General features: G+C 43.7%; 1 pseudogene; it reads left to right on the top strand.

Moving 5' to 3' along the window:
• Positions 1-1,239: 1,239 nt before the first annotated feature.
• LOC110596016 lies at positions 1,240-1,545 on the top strand (annotated as a pseudogene).
• Positions 1,546-22,897: the final 21,352 nt, after the last annotated feature.

Raw genomic sequence — 22,897 nt, forward strand, 5'->3', positions numbered from 1 at the left:
TATTAAGCAAGCTATTACAGGCTATTGTAAGTTTTACAGACATTTCAAAGTGTCTGAGAGAAGAACTTAGAAGTAGTAGACATGGAAAGAGCCATGTCTTCAGACTAGAATGTGCCTGGAGCGTTCACAGAGTGGGTAGCAGACCATGCAGGAGAGAGGGAGAAGGAGATCAACAAGTCAATCAGAGACTAGATTGTATAAACTCCATAGACTTTGAAAAGGATACTGGTTTTTATTCTTTGAGAGAGAGAAGGAAGAGCATGCACTGGCCTACCAAAGTTGGTTCTTGTATGCAGCCAAAAAATGGTTTTGAAAAAGTATCTGTCATCCTTAATGGATGCCAAATAATATGGACTCTTGAGTCAAGTTACATCAACAAACAGTATATAGACAATAGAAACTGACATTTTAAAAAATAATACATTATTACGATATGAAAGGGTGATGGATGAACTTAAAGTCCAGTAATGGCAAAAATGACACTTCGAAGAACTGCCTCAGTGTTGTGAAGATAAATGCTATGTTTTCTCATAACAAAGAAAAAGATAGCAATGGAGAACAGAAAAAGCCATTTCCATTTAAAAATTATAACTTTTCCTGAAAACGCAAATGAATAATTAAAACAGAAGCAAATAACAAAGATAAAATTTGAGAAATTTTTTCTCAGTGTGAAAAATACCTGAGCATTGCACAACAGTATGAAAGTACTTAACACTACTGAACTTCACCCTTAAAATGATTAAAATGGTAAATTTTTTATAATGTGCATTTCACTACAATAAAAAAAATCTGAGCATGAAGATTGAAAGGTCTCACATAATAACTAAAACATCAATTTTGAAAAGAACACACAAAACAGAAAATCCTGCGAAAAACCTTTTGAAATGGAATAAGAAAAAGATTCATATAATTACAATGGCAGAAAAAAATCAATCAACTGCAAGAGAACAGAAACTAACATGGCTCCTCTAACAAGACTCCAAAGGTGTCTGTTCTTGTGTAACATAAGTCCAAAAGTCAATGAAGCAACCTTGATGTGGTGACTAAAGAGCATATTGCAAGAATTTTATGACTACAGTTGAGCGTTACATGTGAGAAGGTTACAGATAAGTCTTCTCGATTATGCCAAGACAAAAAGAAAAAGAAAAAAAAAGAACCACCCTGATAACTTTCACGAAAAAATATTGAACCTTGTTTGAAAATGTGCTGGTGTAAGTATGCTCTTTGTGGGATTCCACCATGGCTTCCTGTGGCCAGGGCCAGAGAGTTCAGAAGGTGATGGTGCAGCCTATCAACCTCATCTTCAGATACAAGCAAAACAGATCCGGGATTCAGGTTTGGCTTCATGAGCAAGTGAATATGCAGAGAGAGGTCTGCATCACTGGCTTTGATGAGTACATGAACCTTGTATTAGATGGTGCAGAAGAGATTCGTTCTAAAACAAAGTCAAGAAAACATCTGGGTCAGATCATGCTAAAAGGAGATAATATTACCCTGCTACAGTGTCTCCAACTAGACATGATCAATGAAGTGACAAATTGTTGAGAAGGCAATATAGTTTTTTTTTAAGGTGTCCTTTGTTTGGAGTATAGTTCTAAAACATTTATTCATAATGTTTTGATCACCTTTATGTTATTACAAGATGACAATACATGTTGTAGGATTGCTTTTATCAAAAAAGAAAGGAAGGGAGGAAGGGAGGAGGGAGGGGGAGAGAGAGAGAGAGAGAGAGAGAGAAGGAAGAAAGAAAGAAAGAAAGAAAGAAAGAAAATGTATTTCTCTCTATTGAGAGGTAAAATTAAGAACTCAAGACTGGGGAAGTTGTGGTCTAAAGTTATGTATGTCTGCTGTATAGGACTAGCCAACTCTTTATGAGAACAAGAAGAATCCTTACCTCAGAGAATAGTATCTGATTTACAGGGGCACCCTAATCAATATCTAAAATCAGGGAAGAATAAGTCCCTTTTAACAGTGCATCTTCATAAAAATGAAAATCGAATTATTTATGAGTCTTAACCCTCTCAATCTGCGATTGGACACAAAACACCTGAGCAGCACACATCAGGAAATGTTTACAACCATATTTTGAAATCTAATTACCCATAACTATGTCCCTGTTTAAAAGCCAAATGCACACCCATGCCTAGAAACATGACTGGAAAAAAAGTACCAAAATGATAATTTTTAGGTAGTGGAACTAAGTATGGGTACTTTTTTTTCACTCAACATTCTACTTTTCCCAAACACTCCTTTTTTCTCTCCCCACCCCCTCCCCATCTTCCCAAGCCCAGACTCCAGCCACCATGTGCCCTCAATGCCCATCTGAAGAATAGGGAAGCCCTTGATGCCCAGGTCTGGCTGTGGGAACCCACCGCAGCTCTGCCTTGGGGGACCAGGTCCTCAACACATCGAGCGTCCCTTCCATTTCCTCCACCTGGCCAAGCAGCCCCCATCCCTCCCTCGATGAGAGGGGGCTGCAGTGGGTGTAGGTGAAGGGGATGACGGTCCAGGAACCCAGAGGCCTTACAACCCGCTCCCCTGCTCCCTCCTCGCACTGACATGGCTGCACTTCCCGGGGAGAATGAAAACGACCCACCGTGGATACCCTTGGAGACTAGTTCCGCCCCAGGAATGCTCAGTTTCTTCTTTCCACCCTCCCCATCCAGCTAGAGACAGCAGCCAGACGGGGGTCAGGGGGAGAGTCCCCAGTCCCCGTTACCCTTGCCTCCAACCCTGATGCTAGCCTGCCACTGGGTAGGGCGCCTCCCCGAATATTCTTTAATAAACTCGGGTTACTTTTTATGAAACATAAACTTTTTTTATTACAAAATCATAAAAACAAACCTTGAGTTTCTAAATGGTAGTCACAGGGATCTAACCCAGATCTTTTCTAATTCATAGTCTGAACCCTCGGCTACGACAGGACAGTGCCTCTCACATGAGAACAGTAACACTGGGTGATTCCCAGTGCCCATCCAGCCAAATTATATGTCCAATAGTGAAAAGAAACAAAACTAATTATTCTCCTCCTTAGCAGAATTCTAAGTCCCAATTATACAGACTTCTAAAAGCAGAACAGCAGACCTGACTCCCGCCAGGCCAGTGATGGAGACTGAGCCTCAGACTGCGTAATGCAGGGTACCTTTGCCTCTGGGTCACCTCCCTTGGAAGCCAGCAGCATGAGTCACAGGACCAAGGTAAGACTGAGAGGGGACTGTCCTCTTGGCTTGGGAGTGTTAGATGTATGAGTCTTCCTATTTGGGGTAATGGAATCTCAAAGAAATATACATCTCCCATCAGGTCTTGACCTCGTCTTCCAGCCCAACCAGACATCTGGAAACAGCACAGAATCAGTGTGAAACTTCTCTAAATGCATTTACTATCATATGGTAAGAATTGAGCCTTTTACAGGGGTTTGGAGCAAGAAAGTTGTGCATATGTCCAACTATTAATTAACTGACACTAATATCCAACTACGTAGTGCTTAGGAAATTTACTATGACTAAGACAGGGCTGAAAATAAGATATTTGTCATTTTTATGTACTTATTTCATTATTATGTACTTAGATTAGATTGTGCTATGGCATGGGGAATGTAAGAAAATTGCCCACAGAGAAACAGCCAGAAAGTAGAGGATCCAGGACTCAAACCCTTACATTTTGATTACCAAGTCCATCATCCCAAATATCCAAATACCCCAGCTCCAGAGTCCTGAATAACAGAGCCCCGACGATGAGACAGGAGGAGAGTTCATACACAGTGTAGCAGCAGGGGTGGGAATAAAGCAGACAGGGGAAGGCGAAGTGGTGGGAAATTACCAGGATGTTATACTGGCCTATGAGGAGAATAAAAAGTGTTTGGGGAACACTTGTCCTAAAAACTTGAATGTTGGCTGACATAACAAAATCTGATGCTGCCAGCAGAAATATTCATTAAATATTTCTGAGTCGGAAAACTAGATGAAGACAAACTGTGCTGCGTGCAGGACACAGTTGAATAAGGAGAATCAACCATCTGGGAAACTGCTGGGAGCCTGCACGATGGAAGATGGTGGGTACCGAAACTGTAAGGCAAAAAGCAAAATGCCACTACCGGAGAGTAACGAAGTGGGCTTGTTAGCAGATTGTGTGTCAGCAGCAAAGAATAGGAAAGTATCAAGTTAACCCCAGAGTACAAAATCTTGTGCACAGGAAATGCATACTGAGCACCTTCAATGTGTATCTTTCTTACAAATTACTTTATTTAATTCTTGAAAACATCATGGAATATCGATTACCACCCATAATCTGGAGGTAGAAAAGGAGAATCAGGCAGCTCAGATACTTCATTCAAGGTCACATATCTGGCTAGAGGGTTTCACAAAATCCGAAACTCATGTGCTATTCCATGGCAAAAAGTGACAGTCAGACATGAATGAATGCCCGTGTGTATTATCATGAATAGCAGAATGTTTGTAAACTAAAGGTTAGCTTTTTCTTACTATGTTAGGGTCATATTTTAACAATACAACATGCAAGTTTTTACATGTTGAACTATCAATCTATAATTTAAAGCATCCAGATTGACTGAATTTTGAGCAAAAACCACAGATTTATAAAGCCTGTTGATTCCTAAAACAGGTGTTCTAGTAGCTGCCACTACCTAGAAAGAGAATAAAACAATTACTTCCTAAAAGTATTTCCTGCCATATAGTTGCTAAAAAACTCTTTGACTTTCGATTAAACCACAGTAGGAAAGCTAGAGAAACTAGGTACATTGGTATTCCTGCTAATTCACAAAAACACAAAACATGTCCCTAAATGCACCGTTTGCTTTGTACAGGATGTTCTTTCCTTTTCATTTGTCTGGCTTCTTCAATTGTCTGCTCAAATGTCACAGAGGAATTTCTAGATGACCACATGTGAAACTACCATGCCTTTCATCATTCTCTCTCTTTGTCCTACATCATTTTTCTTCATAGCATTATTGACTACCACAATAATACTTCTTTTTTGTTTTTTTGAGTTGGAGTCTTACTCTGTCACCCAGACTGGAGTGCAGTGGCACGCTCCCAGCCACCACAGCCCCAACCTGCTGGGCTCTGGCGATCCTTCCGCCTCAGCCTTCCAAGTTGCCAGAATTACAGGCACGCACTACCACGCCTGGCTAATTTTCTATTTATTGTAGAGATGAGGTTTCGCCATGTTGGCCGGGAGGATCTTGAACCCGCGGGCTCAGGCAATCCACTCACCTCGGCCTCCCAAAGCGCTGGGATTACAGGCTGAGCTACTGAGCCCAGCCAATAATACTTCTTATATACTCACTTGTCCCATACCAGACTCCAAGCACTATCGGCCATTGTATCTTCAGCACCAAGGAGAGTAATTGCCACCTGATAGGTATTCAGTAAATATTTTTAATTAAATTACTAGCCTGGGCGCAGTGACTCAAGCCTATAATCCCAGCAATTTGGGAGGCCGAGGCAAGAGGATTGTCTGAGCTCAGAAGTTCAAGATCAGTCTGGGCAAATTGGTGAGACCTCATTTCTATAATAAATCAAAAAACAAGCTGGGTGCGGTAGCATGCACCTGTAGTTCCAGCTACTTGGAAGGCTGAGGCAGAAGGATCGCCTGAGCCCAGCAGGTCGAGGCTGTAGTGGTCATGAGTGTGCCACTGCACTCCAGCCTGGGCAACAGAGTGAGACTCAAACTCAAAAGGATAAAAAATAATAAAATGAAAAATAAATTACTAGACACAAAATATTTTATGATTGAGTAGCAACACTTTTACAAGCCTACTTCTGGGCAATTACCTACTTTGTAAACCAAAATGTGTTGAGATTATATCTGTGAAAACAACACACTGTAGTAATAAAAGACAAATAAAGTTGTGCTTTTCAGCTGGAAATAATAGGTACTGGGCACTCCAAAAGAGAGTGAGAATTGAAAGATTACCTATTGGGTACAACATTCAATATTTGGGTGACAATCTCACTAGACGCCCAATTCCCACCATCATGCAGAATACCCACATAACAAACACACACACGGACCTGCTTATTCTAAAAAAATTTAATAATAAAAAGACTATTTAACACTTAAAATGTTCCTCCTTTCTTCCCTGAATTGTACTGATAACTGGCCAGGAAAGGAATAGGACAAACATTAAAGTTTACTCAGATAATCCGTCTTTTTTGCCCATCTTTCATATAATGCTGAGTATTTACAATTTTCCTTTCTTATTATACTGATTATTATATTTGTCATGATTGGCGCTAGTGTTTAAGTATATGAAGTGATTTTCTCTAATCATTCTGTAAGCGAAATCTACATATCTGTAAAAAAGCAACATGCCATTTATTGACTGTTTATTTAAAGTTTTAAAATAAGAACAAAAGTAGAGAAAGTAGGAACATTAAATTTAGAAAATAACAAGGATAAATATCTTTTTAAAAAATACATTCTCCATAATAGTGCTTCACTATTTCCATAGCCCCATTTCCAAAGTGATCTAGTTATTCATTCATTAACCTAATAGTAATCAAGTGAGTACTGTTTAACAGACACGTTTTTAGACACAGGACATGTGCCTTTCTTCAATTCATAAACATGTAGAAAATTTTCCCTTTGATAAATAGCCTCTAAAATAAATAAATAAATTGTTAAGAGTTAAAAGAAAAACTAGCCAAAGTTGTTAATGATATATCTTGTTTTTTCCAGGTAATAGAATTACGATTTAACTCTGATGTCAGATTTTCCTCAGCATTTACTTTAAGATTAAAAAGTGCTACCTATTCTCTCAGTATCTCTCTCTCACTCTTGCTCTCTCTCTCTTTCTCTGTCTCTCACACACACTCACACATGAATGTAATGTATGTCATACAAAGTTGAATACAAATTATTTTTAGAAATCAGGACCTATTTTTAAATAATGGCTCAAGATCCAGATCTACTAGGAAATTCATAAACCCTCCTTGTGAATGTATCCAGACTATCCCCATGCACCTCATAGGACACGTTCCACAAAACATAACAGGGGTTTGGCTTGAAAGTTATTTAAGTTAATCTCCCTCTTGGCCGTTATCAAATGACAGGAGAGTGAACATTCAGGAGTGACACATCTGCTGAGGCAGGTAGTGGACCCTGAAGAAGCAATGTATTCTTGCTCTAATTCCAGGTATAACATTAGGAAAAGATCTGACTAAAACTCCATTATAAATGTCCTCCCAGACTGGATTTTTTTTAAATGTGGTACATATACACAATGGAATATTACACAGTCATAAAAAAGGACAAAATCATGAACTTCACAGCAGCCTGGATGAACTCAGAATCCATGATATTGAGTAATCTATCACAGAAACAAAGAACTGAGTATCATATGTTCTCACTCATAAGCGGACCTTGAACAATTATCATAATACTATAAGAACAGGATTGGCAGTAGTGGGAAACTGCCAGGGAAAAGGGGGGGTGGGGTTGACAGTTGAGGGAAACTGCTAGGGGAGAGAAGGGCACACTTCATCAACAAGGGTACCTGCATAATGAACATTTGTATACCTAACCCTGAATTGTGCTCCACATCTTTAAAATTAAAAAAATTTTTAAAAAAGAAAATATACATCTCTTTTGAATTTTTTTTTATCAAGAATGATTATCGAAATTTTGGTCAGAGCCTTTTAGCAACTATGGAATTATGGAATTCATTCTTAGATCTACTAAAAAGGATAAATAAATAAATTGGTATCCTAACCATAAAATTTCATTGCATACCTGGAATAATTCATACTTGATCATGATGTGTTACTATGCTGTTTATGCTCCTGGACTTTGTTTATACTTATTTGACTAAAGATTGTTGCAGTTATAACTGAGATAAGTATGTAGTTATTTTCCCTGTAATCCTTATCAGTTTCTCTTCAGAGGTCTTACATACTTTATTTTTTAAAAAAGGATGTAAAAAATAAAAATAAATAAAAAATAAATAAACATCCTCCAAATCCATTAAATCATGTCTGTAGCCAAAATGATATGAACAACTTACAAAATTCCCTTGATATTATAAATAAAAAAACAAGGAGTTGTGCCAAAATCAGCATAGATACATTTCACAATAGAAGTATTTGAAAAAGTATCTGTTGAGGAAATATTTTTATTCTCATGAAAAAGAGATAAACTTAACGGTATATACTTCAGATATCTGCCCCCAATTAAATAAGATGAGGATATGCGGTCCTATCATGTTTTGTTTTGTTTTTTAAGGTAAAGACACGTTACATGAGAAAAAAATTAAAAAGGTAATTGTATTCTTTACTTTTTGTGAATATTCAGCTTGAGGCAGTCACGGCTTCCAATTTTAGAATGAAAAAGTTTACCTACCCAAAGAAATTCTTTTCCTAAAGAGGATTTCAAGTAGTTTGGCTCCCTGGATTAGGCTTTGACCCATTTTCTGAGCTGTCTCTGGTGTTTTTCATCTCTGCTCATAAAAATAAAATTTCAATTGGTGAATTTTCAAGTAATAAATGACTCAAACACTTGCTTAGTTAAGCAATTTGGCCCCAGAGCCAAAGACTTCCCAAATCACTCTTTCCCCCAGACCTCCACCGCTGTGCCTCTGTGCTGTGACGACTCAGTCTTCTTCCTCCAAGCCCTTCCTCTGCAGCCTCTCGACCTCGTGATCCCTCGTGGAGAAGGCCTGCTATGTATTCTGTGACTCTCCTTTTCCTTCCTGCAGTGGCCATCTCGCCATTTCCATTCTCTCCAGATGACCCTGCTTCTCAAGCGGTGATGGCTTCCTCTTCCTCAGCCTCGGCGACACTGGCTTGGAGTAAGGCACGTGTCTCCTCACTCCACTGACCCATTCCAGGCCACGCTCCTTCCCTCCTTCTAGTGGAGACTGCGGCTGCTCTGAATTTGGTTGCTACCAGCTCTTAGCTGCACCTACCCCTGGAGAATTCTCCAAAACTGATAGAGGTCCCCTGGAAACGCTGCAGTGGTTGCAGTCTCTCTTGGGTGGGGAGATGGCCCACAGTCAACAGCTGACTGATTGGAGGCATAAAAATCAGCCCCTTGACTCAAGGTGGCGCTCCACAGCTCCCAGCAGAGCCCAGGCTCAAGCTGTGTTCTAACAGAACCCAAATTCTTGCCTGTCTTCACCTTCCCTTTCTCGCTTCCCTCGCTTTCTCACAGATCCCTCATGAGCACGCCCCTTCAATAAATCCCTTACCCAGATGTCCTCAGCTCAGAGGATGCTACTAGGCCACACATCCTACAGCATCCCCTCATTAACCCCAGCCTAGCCTCATGTCATCATGTACTATTCCTTTCCCTCCATGTAACAGTCTTTCCCATGCACCCAGATCACTTCTCTTTTCATTGATTTGGTAGGGTGTCTTTTAACTGTGCACAGGAGACAACTCTGCGTATGAGAAAATGCATTCACTGTATTTCGCCACCGTGTTCTCACCTCCAGCTAATATTGCATTCACCTCAGGGGAGCGTGCTCTGACTGTGGAAGGGCCTGGCCCTGGTATTTGCAGAGCACGGGGCAAAGCACTCATGGAGAGCCGCATATTATTGTCTAAGGCACATGTTTTTAATCAACGCAACACACTGCCAAAAAAATGAATTCTATGCTCCGACCCTGACAAATACAGCTCCACAACAAGCTGGGACTTCAAACGGTGAGAGGGAGCTCTGGGTGAGTTAGGTGGACTAGTCTCCTGAGTGCCACCAACGCCTCATCTAAGGCAAATGGATGCCCATGGGGGAGGGCCAGAGCTGCACTCTCTAAGGTGCTGGGCCCCAGGCAGGGCCCCACTCTCAGTGTAATGAGAGTGCTCAATAAGGCACGAAAACACCCTGCATTTGTGTACCTTGTGTTGTTGGCTACTAACCCAGCTGGAAATGTGGCCCCCAGTGCCCCATTCTCCCACCCACATGTACTCAAATCGCAAATAAGTCCAAGCGGTAGCCAGGACTTCTTTATAGAGCACACACAATGTATGTTTCCTGCTGAGTCTTGTGAAATATTTTCACCATTTACTGACCAATGTGTTTAAATGCTTACATGAGCCGGGCTCAGTGGCTCAACCTGTAATCCCACGCCTTTGGGAGGCTGAGGTGAGTGGATGGCCTGAGCCCACGGGTTCGAGACCCGCCTGGGCAGCGAGACCTCATCTCTACAATAAATCAAAAAAAAATCAGCCGGGTGTGGTAGCGCATACCTGTAATTCCGGCTACTTGGAAGGCTGAGGTGGAAGGATCGCCGGAGCCCAGCAGGTCGAGGCTGCGGTGGCCGGGAACAGCCACTGCACTCCAGTCTGGGTGACAGCGTGAGACTCCAACTCAAAATAAATAAATAAATAAATAAATGCTTACATGATCTTTTGTTTTGGATATTTTTTAACTGTTTGAAGTTTGTTAGTGATCATGTGCGCTGCTTAATCAGCCTTGAGAGGTCTTTTTTCCCCTCACTTTTCCTCCAGGAAAGTGCTCACACTCTTAGCTGTGTCTTCTATGTCTCCTAACATGAATCTGGAAACAAACAGAAAGAAGGTGTGCCCTGAAAATAACATCAGAAATGCCATTCAAATCCTATTTCCATCTACCACTATCACTCTGACATGGATCTGTTGGGTTTTAATGTCCATCTTTATAAATTTCAGAATGTGCACTAGGTGTACTGCATCCACAGACCCCTCGCTAACCACCGTAAGGTAAGTAGTTAAGTATCCCCCAACCCAGATGTTACCCCTGGGGCAATGCAATGAGAACTCATGGACATTTTTCCTATAAGAGTAGTCAGGCATTCCATAAGCAAGAGACAGAGAACCATGACTTTTCTCCATTTATATAAAGAAGAGAGACAGCTATCCCTTTGACCATCCTTCCCCAAAAACAAGAAAAAAATTGAATCAACAAAAAGCATGTTCCTTTGGCAGGACGAAAGAATCATGGGTTCTCACGTCAATCATTTCTTTGAGGAAACCAGATTACCCCCAGGAATTACTGGCTTTTACAACCCAGAAAAATCTCCAAGGTCTGGATTTTACACTTTTCGAAATATAAACAAAGAAAAGAAAAAATCTCCTGCAGGATTATTTTAGAAAGTTCCTGAGACAGTCTTTATCTCAGCCACACAAGCGTGAACGCCTCCCCTTCGTACTCTTCCAGCTCTAATTTGTTTGGATCTGACAAGAAGTGATTTTATCATGGTACTTGCAACTTTCACAGGGAAAGAATGTAATCTAGAAATACAGTGGTTCAGACTTTCTGGCACCTTGGGGCTTAACCTAGCATCCTGGTCCAGGTTGTAACCGGTTGACTTTCCCCAGTCTGAGCGATGAACTCCAATTGGCTGCAGACCAAATGTTCATGATACATGAAGAGGAAAATCTTTCTAGAGGAAGAAAAAGCAGACATGTAGTGTGCTCATATTGCATGCATTTCCTTGTGTCAAAGTCATGGAAGTTTACAAGAGCACTGAAAAATCCATGGAAGTTTTCTTTCCCCTTCCTGGCAAAAATGCTGTGGCTGAAAGTAGCCAACAGCCACCATCACTATGCTAACCACAGCTTATTATGGCAACTCCGAAGTTGGTCCGTACAGTAACATTTTTAAATGCTGAATTGTGGAGTACAGTGCTTTCCTAAAGTCTTTGCAGAACTAGCATTAAAAGGAACTGTGTTTAGCTAGTGGAAAGTAAATAAATTGGCACACTGATGAAGTAGGATTTTAAAAGTGACTGTCTGCCAGGTGCAGTGGCTCACGCCTGTCATTCCAGCATTTTGGAGGTAGAGGCGGGAGGATTGCTTGAGCCCACGGGTTGGAGACCAGCCTTGTCACATAGTGAGACCTTGTCTCCACAATAAATCAAAAAAAAAAAATTAGCTGGGCATGGTAGCGCGCGCCTGTAGTTCCAGCTACTTGGAAGGCTGAGGCAGAAGGATCACAAGAACCCAGCAGGTCAAGGTTGCAGTGGCTATGAGTGTGCCACTGCACTCTAGCCTGGGCAACAAAGTGAGACTCCGACTCAAAAAATAAAATAAAAATAAAAAGTGAAAGTCTGTGCCACACAACAAGAAATTTCATATAGTAGACAATCATATAACAACAACAGAAAACATTTCTAGTACACTTCAACTGTCAGACATTGCTTTAAGTGGCTTAAATATATTAACTCAGTAAGCACCCACAGCAACCCTAAGAAGAAGGCACTATTAATATCCTTAGTTTACAGATGAAAACATGGAGGCATGAAGAGATTATGTGATCTACCCATGAGCCCACACATGTACGTGACTTCCGAGCCCATGCTATTAACCATGACATATGTTGCTTTTCTTTTTACACTGATGCAAATGACTGAGGTCTAAGCATATGTTTACTTTTTAAATTGTGTCATTTTTCATCACAGTATTTCATTTTTTAAAAAATCTAAATCACTTGGAAATAATTTGCCTCTTATATCCCTCGGATAACCTATATGTCAACCAGCAAAATCAGAGGGGAAAGAAATCTACAAATATGATAAATTTATTCGGGAAGTGGAAATGGAGGATCATAACCCAAGACGCATGGCTACAGCAAACGACAGAGGCACCTGGAGAGGGAAGAGTAGAAGGAAGTTCAACGGGCAAAAGGAGAAGTTCACACAGGCTGCTGGGAAACAGAGTTCATTAGCTTTGGAGACTCAAAGCCAGAGGTGTCATTACAGGGAGGCGATCTTTCACGAGCATCTGGTCTGAATTGCTGCCATCCTAAAAAAAGAATTTCTTGTGGGATTATTTCAGAAAGTCCCCGAGACAGTCTTTTTCTCAGCCATGCAAGAACGAACCCTTCCCCTTCATGCTCTTCTGGTTCTAATTTGTTTGAATCTGACAAGAAGTGCTTTTATTCTGGTACCTGGAACTATCACAAGAAAGAAAGTAATCTAGATATTGGAACTTCGTCAATAATATTTTGTACTACTAAGTGCATTCATAACTTATTTTTATTTAATTCTCACCTATGTATTGTTATTTTTTGTCTCATTTTACAAATGAGGAAGCAAAGGTTCCAAATCATTAGGTAGCCATACAGAGGTGATGCAGCTAATTGGGGTAGAGGTCGGATCCCAGCATGAGCCTGGCCATGAAGTGTGGCCCTTAAGCGCACCCTAGTATGGCCAGCAAGCACTCAGCATACTCCACGCATCTGGTTTTCCCAGAACCCAGACGGAAGCAGATTGACAGGAATACTCCTATTGGAAAAGCTCCAAGAGGTACAACTTGAGCCCAAACAAATTCTTCAGATTTCTTGGTGATCTGGGTTCCTAAGGACTAAATCAAAGTACATTAAGACTAAAATTTTTCACGGCTCGTTTTGTAGGGAACCCAGGATTCCATAGAAAAGTGTCAAGCTTCAACTCAAGTAGAATTAAACCTTCAATGTCTTGTGAAATATGTTACTGTTTAAATATGTTAAGAGGTAGTTCAGAACATGCTACTCCAAAATATGCCACTCTGGCATATTAACTATTTTGAGTTGAAGGCACTTGAAAAACAACAGGTGCAAGAATATCAATCTGACCTTCTCTCTTTTTCCTAAGAGCTGAAATATCCATGTAAAAGATGTTCTTCTTTTGCCAGAAGGAGATTAACATTTCCTTAACATTCTCCTAACATTGAAGGCTCAAGGACAGGAAATTAAGACCAAAGGAAATACACAAACACACATTGTTAAACTGACCCTTATCTTCTTAGTCTCATCTCCACCCAATGAGTTACCCAGCCCAATCCCCATTGTTACATTTTCAAAATTTACCACTTTGTTTGCTTCTGTACCTGTTTAGCTCTAATTGTATCTATGGTTTTCATGTTCTTATGAACGCTTCTGCAGCACTTAAAACTTATACTAAATATATTTGTATGCTTTTCGATTGGTCTGTATTATATCAACTTAATTCTCAGGCCCAGTGGAAACATCCTATGTTGGGAGCCAACATCTATAACTACATGGCTGAGGCCTGTAAAGGCCCATCTGGAAGATCGCCTCTGACATAGGATATCACTTATACTTATAATATTGGCGTGTGATTAGTGACCAATGTGCATACATGGCAGTAAAACTTATAAGTAAATATCAATATGCCTGATGGAAAGTGCACAGCAGAATTATTTTTCTCTGTCTTTCTAAGTTTTACTTCTTTCTAGATATTTTTTTACTTCTATTTCCTGGTAGACTGGGTAGTCCTTGTTCCTGAAAGCTGTTTCCCCTAGGGCTAAGATTAGAAACTAACTTACCATGATAGTTTTGTCGCCCTGCCCCTAGCCAGGCAGAACGTTTCTTTTGTTTCGTTAATTACCGAAACTCTGTCTGCGTCAGCCCACAGCCACCATCATGGCGGCCATGCATTTCCTTGTTCAAGAGTGTGACAGCTACTATTTGATTTTTAGAGTAGACTTGTTAGGATAAAATATATACACATACACTCATAGTTGCGTAAATTTATGCTTGCTGTTTTGTTTCCTTTTGCTACATTACTCAAATATAATAGTTACTATACGATTTATAAAAGAATTAATGATGAGGTATTAGCTTAATAGGATATAGCATAGTATTAAAGGTCAATCATTAGATTATATAAAAATTAAAGTTTAGACATATGAAACTTACATGAATTATAGTAAAGTTTGGTAGTTTAAGAATAAGTTTTAACTGAGTTATAAGGCATTAAGTTAAATCATAATAGGATAATAGTATAACTAACAGCTAAGTCATTTAAGTAAACTTATAGATTATAGTATAGTGTTAAGTTGATAATATTAATCGTTAAAAATATTAGGAGTCAGTGAACTTGGATTGAACCTAGAGTTAACTTAGAAAAGTTTTTTGTATTAATCGGGGTTTAGAACAAAGAGTATAATATGAATGATTCATTGAACATTATGGAAAACACTTTGAACGATTTGTATTGAAATTGTGCACCTGTGACCTTAATGAAAGCACAACAGGCATCATGGAATTCGAATTGTTTGCTTGGAAATTGCAGATCTCGTGGTGATCTTGTGATGCATACTTTGTAAAGCACGGAACTTGTACGCCCCCAGTAAGTGATTATCACACTGCTGGAGGGTATAGAAAATGGTATATAAGTTGGAAGGAGTCCGAATAAAATTTGGCTTCAGTCCTGATCAGACTGTTCCCAGAAGAACTGCCTCCGAGTGGTCTCTTCTCGCTGTACAGATTCTCCGGTGCAGGTCCTAACCCACCCTTGGTCAGTGCTGGTCACCGACAATCCTAAGGGGGAAGAGGTAAAATTTTGCCTCCCCTACATATGTGTATGAAAAATAAATAGTTATTTGGAGATTTCTATTTTGCAATTCAGCTTTCAGAAATATCCCAGAGACACAGAATTGTTTTTGTTTCTAACTAAAATCTACAGCTGTGCTTGAAAGTAAAGTAGGTGAGGCTTATAACTTTTAGGCAATATAGATATTTATTTTCTTTGCCCCAGTAGCAAAGTGATTTTATTGCAATCTCCAAAATTTTCAAACATAAACTTACATTCACCTATCATTATTTTAGATGTGCATCACCAATGATGATTCGGTCCCACATGCCTGTTTCCATGGGAACAAGTTTCATTAAACTTTGCCATCTGAGCAAAACTCTGGCTTTATTTATTTGAGTTTCCATGGCTTAAGTATAGTTTAAAACTATCTAAAGCAAATAACATAGTTTGCTCTAATCCCACATTATGTTATCCAAGTCAATCCAGCATATTAAGTGTTAGCCATTTAATAAGTACTTTGGTGTCACTATCAAAATTGGAATATTCCATTCAATGTTAAGCTATGTTATACTATAATATATACAACTGAGCAAGATATCAGTGCCCCTAGGTCATAGTTCTCGTTACTATAAATTAAATGTAATAAAATACCCTGACAATAAATAGTATACAATAGGGATATTTTAATTTCATGTATGAGATATATATATATATATATATATATATATATATATACATACATACACATATATACAGTTATTTTGCAAAGAAACTAGGTATGTACTGAAAATTAACAAGACTGAAAAAATACAATACAAAGAAAATATAAAATAAAGTAACAAATGAAGTAAAGGAGGTAATTTGTAACCGCATAATTGAAACTATTTTATGAGAACTGAACTAGAAGGATGTATTTTTTTTAAATAAAATATATGCATTTAAATAACAGACATGAACACTTACCATGAGACTACAGTAATGAATAAAGTGTATTGGTGAAAGAACAGATATTGGGAAAGGAATACACAAATAGGAAGAGAATAGGGAGCCCAAAGATAGACCCCTGTAGATAAAGTCAACTGATTGTGTTAGAGTTATAAAGGCACCCGGGCTTGGTGGTTGTCTGTAATCCCGTGCTTTGGGAGGCTGAGGTGAGTGGATTGCCTGAGCCCGCTGGTTCGAGACCCACATGGGCCACTTGGTGAGACCTCATCTCTACAATAAGTCAAAAAATTAGCTGGGCATGGTAGTGTGCACCTGTAGTTCCAGCTACTCGGAAGGCTGAGGGGGAAGGATCGCCAGAGCCCAGCAGGTCAAGGCTGTGGTGGCCGGGAACGGCCACTGCACTCCAGTCTGGGCGACAGAGTGAGACTCCAACTCAAAAAAAAAAAAGGTATAAAGGCAATTCAATGGAAAAAGAAAGTATTCCACAAATGGTGATGGAACCATCAAAAACAATACTGGAAAAAATGAACATAGGCACAAAATTCTCAACTTAAAAATTCACTCAGAATGGTCAACAGGCTTAAATTTTCAAGTGCAATGGTGGAAAAAAAATGTTGTAGAAAAAAATCTACAAGGCCTTCAGTTTGGTTATAAGTTTTGAGATACAATACCAAAAGCCAGTCTGTGAAAGAAAGCAAACTGATAATGAGGACTTTATTAAAATTTAAAATGTCTATTCTGTGAAAAGATTCTGTCAAGAGAACAAAAAAAACAAGCCACAGAGTCAGTGAATATATTTGGGAAACACATCTGAAATAGGATTTGTCTATAAAGTGTTTTTTGTTTTTGTTTTTGTCTGTTTTTAAATACTTCTAAAATGTCACAGGTAGTAGTCAAGTAGTCCAACTGAAAATGTATAAAGATATAAAGATATGAATAAACACTACACCAGAAAGATGCCAAACTAGCACACAAAATAATACTTAACACTTGTCATGAGGAAAAAGCAAATTAAAAAGAGAGAGCACTGTACATCTATTAAAATAGCTGAAATCTTAAAAAAAAAAAAAGCAATTACAACAGGAGCTCTCATTTATTTCTGGTAGAAGGCATAAGCGTACAGACACTTTGAAAGAGTTTGGCAGTTTTTTCCAAAACTCAACAAGCTTCACCATATGATCCAACCATCACCCTCTTAGGTATTTACAAACAACTTTGAAAACGTATTTTCAAATAAAAGCCAGTGCCCCATTATGTATGGAAGCACGTTCATCATTGCTAAAACTCAAGGGAATCAGGATGCCCTTCAGTACCTGGGGGTCTTGCTCAGAAATTCTGACAGGACAAGGGTCAAAGAAGGGCCAGAGTAGTGAGAGAGACAGTCACAGTCTCAGGGCCAGACGGGATGGGAGAAATTCAGGAACAGGCAGCGTCGGCAGCCAAAGTTCAGGGAGAGGCAAGTTCAGGCAGGCCAAGTTCCAGGTCACCCTCAGTTCACTGGCAGGTCTCAGGCCAGGATCCCTGGACCCAGGTCCAGTGATGGGTTCACTTCCTGGGGGCCCAGTCACCCACCCGTGGGAAACACCATCGTGTCTCAGCTTCGGACATTTCCAGCTCCCCCAGAGGGCACTGCTTCCAGTCCAGGAGGGGCAGCAACGCTTCCCCCAGACTCCTGGCAGCTCCTGTCCAGCTCTGCATCTCCTCTGCCCCTGGGTCCCAGTGCCCCTGAGGGTCAGCGCACAGGGAAGCCTGTCCTCCCTGTCTTCTAGGCTAAGTCACAGGGTGAGTAGGAATGGGGCTGGGTCTTCCCTGGGGCCCACGAGCGAGGGAAGTGGCTCTTGAGACTTCGGCTGTCCATCACCTGACTATGAAACGAGGCTCCTTCATCGGTTCCCTGGAGGTGGAAGGAAGGTCCTGTCCCCGCTGCATGGGGGGTTGGTCAAGTGAGGTAGAGGGGGTGGCCTGTGGACGTGGGTGGTGGCTGCGGAAGCCACACGCCATCATTGAGTGGGGCCACAGTCCCTGCTGGACCTAAGTCAAGATTCTGTCCCAGCAATTGCTTTACTGAACTCTCGAGAAACATAGCAGTGTCTCCATGGCCACTGATCACTGGCACCTGGAAACTGGGATCTGACAAAAGCCCAGGGTGCCTGTGGCCTAAGGATAATGCATCCTTTCACAAGGCCAGGTCACTAGTGCCCTCTCAGTCCGAGGGTCTCAGGCCTGGGGTTTGCCCTTTTCAGGCCCCTTTTAGTTCAGTCCCATCGGGGCCCCTGAGCACACAGTCCAGCAACCAAGGGCTGCTCCAGAAAGCCTGCAGCTTGGCTCAATCATTTATTTTATGGCAAAAATGTCAGGACCTCAGACTCACAGATAAATGTCTAAAAACACTGGGGAAAATACAGAAGCAACAAGAAGATAAGGTGGAAGTGAGGGTCCCCACTGCAGAGTTAGGGGAACGGGAAACCACTGCGGTTGCCTGGAGCTGCCTGTCTCTCAGACAGATGGTGGGTCACTTGTCTTCACCCAAAGGACAACAGGCCTGGTCTCAGCTCTCCTGCCCATCCCTGTAAGGGTTCCCTGGCTGGGAGAGTCTCTGATGTCAGGGCTGGGCCACCACCAAGTCAGGGAGATGTCTTCTGGTGACCCTGAAAGAAGGAATAAGTCCAGACCTGAGTTCACAACCCCAAGCACATGTCCACTCTTTCATCATGGGAGAGGTGGCCCAGTTCTAGATAGACCCAGCCTCTCCTGAGGAATCACAGAACCAAAGGCTGGAATTTTCCAGAATCCTCAGGCTCCCCTCCCTGGGTTCTCCCTGAGGTCTGTCTCACCAGAGCACTCTTCTGTCTATAGATGTCTCAGTGGGTCTACTAGGAAATCCTCCCGCAGGTGTGGGGTCAGCTGTGGTCACTCCTGTTGGACACCCAGAAGAGGAAGGCCAAGAATACAGAGAAATACCAGATACAGCCCTTCCACATGCAGCCAAAGCAAAACACACAGGCCAGGCCCTGGCAGGAATCCCGGTCTCAAGCCCGAGCAGAAGTCAAGCATGGGAGGGTGGTGGTCGGTCACCCAGCCTGCACACAGACAGTGCCTGGGTCCCCCAGGTGAGCTGGGCTCTGGTGACCTTCCTGGATTCAAAATCAAGCAATAGGAGCATTCTACAGAAAACTCTCCTTTCTTTCCAGGCAGTGAGCCCTGGGTCTGCTTTGAGGTGGGTTCCTCCTCTTGGAACAGAAATGCGGAACAGGACAAGATGATGCAGAAAATTCAGGAAGAGGGCGAGAACTCCTCAGCAAAGAAACCTAGAATGGCACCCTGAGAAACCATGTCACGTGCTGGGCGTGCTATGGCGTCAGGTAAGGCCTATGGGAACTGGAGGGTCCCGGGAGCAGCCCAGGGAAGTGGAGGGGGCCCAGGGCAGAGGCAGGGGTCCCAGAGATACTCCTGGACCAGGGAGCCACCAGCGCCACGTACTGAGCACCCACTGGGCTCCAAGGCCTGGGCTGGGCTGGGGCCTGTGGAACCTAGTGGCTCCCAAGGACATTGACAGCAACAAGCAAAAGCGTGCTGTGTGGTAAAAAAAAAAAAAAGTGCTCTCCATAACCCGCAAGGGCCTGGAGCAGGGATCTAGGGGAGGGCAGGACGATGAGGGGATCGGAAGCTTGCACAGGCAACACGGACAACACCCCAAATGCTGGGGATGGTGTGGAGCTGCCATGACTCTCATCCAGGCTGGGGGGGAGGCAAAATGGCACAGCCACAGTGGAAGACGGTGGGGCCAGGCCTGGGGGTCCCTCCCAGACACCAAGCCCAACACGACATTACCCAGATGAAGGGTGGGGGTGTCGTAAACACTTCCCTGCCCGGACCTCCCTTTGGCAGTGGCCTCCTGTCCACAGCCAGATCCCAGCGGTAGCCAAACCGACCCTTCCCAGGGGACCCCTTCCAGCCTTCTGTCCACCACCATCCCTACAGCACCTCTCAAAGCTGGGGCCTGGAGGCTGACATGGCGCTAAGGTACCTGAAGGCCTCCCTGGCTCAGCTGGTAAGTACACCGTATGACCCATCCCCCAGGGGGGCTCTAGCTCCAAGGCCCCACCTCCATCACCATCTTGGCAGTGAAGAGAGGGAAGTGCCTGGGGCCCACCAGTCGATGTCTTTGGGCCTTTCTCCTCCTCCTCCTCTAAGAAGCTTCTGGAAACAGGCCAGCTGGGCCCTGGGACAGGGTAGGGGATGTGGGTCAGACCCCTCCCAGCCCCTCTGCCATGCTCTCCTGCTCCTGCCTTTGAAGGACCCTAAAAAGCACCAGAGAGGTCAGATCCATCTCTGGGAGTCAAGGCCAACAGCCACAGAAAGCAGCAGCGGCCCCTTGTTCCTGAGCAGCCCTCCAAGAACAGCAGGACAGCATGCCCTGAACCAGGGAGTGGGGAGAAGCAGTGTCCCAGACCCAGGGAGGATTTGGGAGGGGCCCCAGGTGGGACCTTCGGCCAGAGCCAGAACCCAGAGTTCAGGTGAGTGTGACAATGTCCAGTCCCGGCATGGCGTGACGGCCCCAGAGGGCAGAGGGTCCCACAGTGGAGACAGGCCCCGTGTGAGGGTGGCAAGGGGGCTTGCGTGACAGCAAAGGCCTCTCCCACCCGAGTTCCGCACCCGGGCTGAAGCCGAGGTAGAGTAGCCCTGGGGTGAGGGCATGAGGCGAGGAGCCCTGAGCCAGCCCCAACCCTAGGGGGGTCATCACAGGAGCAGCCTGGGGTGCCCCAGCAGTGCCCAAGCCCCAGGCTGCACACACCCCTAGCTCTACGTCCTCCGTATTAGACCAGCGGAGCCACACAGAGAACCCAAGGACTCCAGGGACCCTGTTCTCTATGGCCTCACCCTGGGAGGGCCAGATGAGCTCTCTGGAGAAGAGACCAAGAGGAGCTGACCAAATTTGTTTTCCTTTCAGCCAAACCTGAGGAGTTCCCCTGGAAGGCCCTGGGCCCCCAGTGAATGCCCCAACAGCCAGGCCTCTGTGGCCATCGCCCTGCATGGATGACCTCCCCAAGGAAGACAGGCTGGATCTCCCCAGCCCACCAGCCCAGCTCCAGCAGCCCATGGGGCATCACCCGAAACAGAAGCCTGGTCCTCCCCGACCCTCCCCTGGCTGGACTGTCCCCAAAGCCAAAGCCCAGCCACATGAGGGGGCTTCCACAGAGTGCAGGGAAGCAGGCTGCTTTCTAGGGGCCTGGCGGCTCAGGGGGTGGCCAGCCTGTCTCTGGCTCAGAACAGACCACGGGTTATTTGGTGATCTCTGTGTTGACTTTTGTTCCCAGAGCGCCCAAGAAGCTGATGGTTTCCAGCATACAGCTTCGAGCAAGGATGCTGGGCCCCTGTTTCTTCCAAGTCTTCCCTGGAGGACGAAGACCACAGAACAGCCCTGCCCTGAAACCTCACTGGGGCTTGCACACCCCGACTTGCGTGCACAGCCAACTAAAAATGTTGAGACACCCCTCCCCCATATGACGATGCCTGTATCTCACCTTCTTCAAGGGGCAGTGACCCACATGGCCCAGAAGGAGCCAGGGTAGCAGCCGGCAAGCTGCCCTGAAGCCTCAGAGAGCTCCTCAGCCATGTGAAATCAGTATCAACAGGGAAGCTGAATACTTGGAAGCCTCTGGAGGGGAGGGTGAGTGTGGCATCCTAAAAGCTTCAGCCAGCCAGCAACACGCCTTCCTCTTCATGATGACCGACCTGTATGACAGAGTCCCCTTCACAGGACACAAGTTCCCCGCCCAGAGGGACCCAACCTGGTACCGACCTGAGCTTAGGGAGGAGATGGGCACTAGAGATACCCAAGATGACCATTTCGAGGCCAAGCCCCTGCGGCCCTGATCAGAACTAGAAGCTGGACCAAGGCAGGGCGAGAATCCTCAGGACAGTGTATGGGTACCTGGGGCCTGCTTATGCCTGGCAAGGCCAAGCCAGTGATGTGACCAGGCTCAAAGAGCAACCAGCCACCTTGATGAGGGTGGGGCAGGAACAGTTACACTAGCCACCAACCTCATCTACTCAAGGAAGCAGGAATGGCTAGGCTCCCAGGCCCTGAGTGGCCACCAGCTGAGAAAAGGATTGGCTCTAGCGGGAAACCGTGGGTGGAGTGGGGAGGCGGGATCGGCAGTAGTGAGAATCGACAGGGGGGCACCCCATCAACAAGGATACCTGCATTTGTAGGTATATTTGTATACCTAACCCTGAATTGTATCCCACATCTTTAAAATAAAAAATTTATATTAAAAAAATAAAAACGAGCCAGGCTCAGTGGCTCAGCCTATAATCCCGCGCCTTGGGAGGCTGAGGTGAGTGGATTGCCTGAGCCCGCGGGTTCGAGACCCGCCTGGACAATTTGGTGAGACCTCATCTCTACAACAAATCAAAAAATTAACCAGGCGTGGTGGCGCGTGCCTGTAGCTCCAGCTACTTGGAAGGCCAAGGCGGAAGGATTGCTGGGCGCGGCAGGTCGAGGCTGCAGTGGCAGTGAGACTCCAACTCAAAAAAATAAATAAATAAAAATAAAAACTAAGCCGGGCTCGGTGGCTCAGCCTGTAATCCTGCGCCTTTGGGAGGCTGAGGTGAGTGGATTGCCTGAGCCCGCGGGTTCGAGACCCGCCTGGGCAGCGAGACCTCATCTCTACAATAAATCAAAAAATCAGC

This window comes from Carlito syrichta, unplaced genomic scaffold (genome assembly GCF_000164805.1).
Source record: "Carlito syrichta isolate Samal-C Ts95f unplaced genomic scaffold, Tarsius_syrichta-2.0.1 Scaffold305749, whole genome shotgun sequence".
NCBI lineage: Eukaryota > Metazoa > Chordata > Mammalia > Primates > Tarsiidae > Carlito > Carlito syrichta.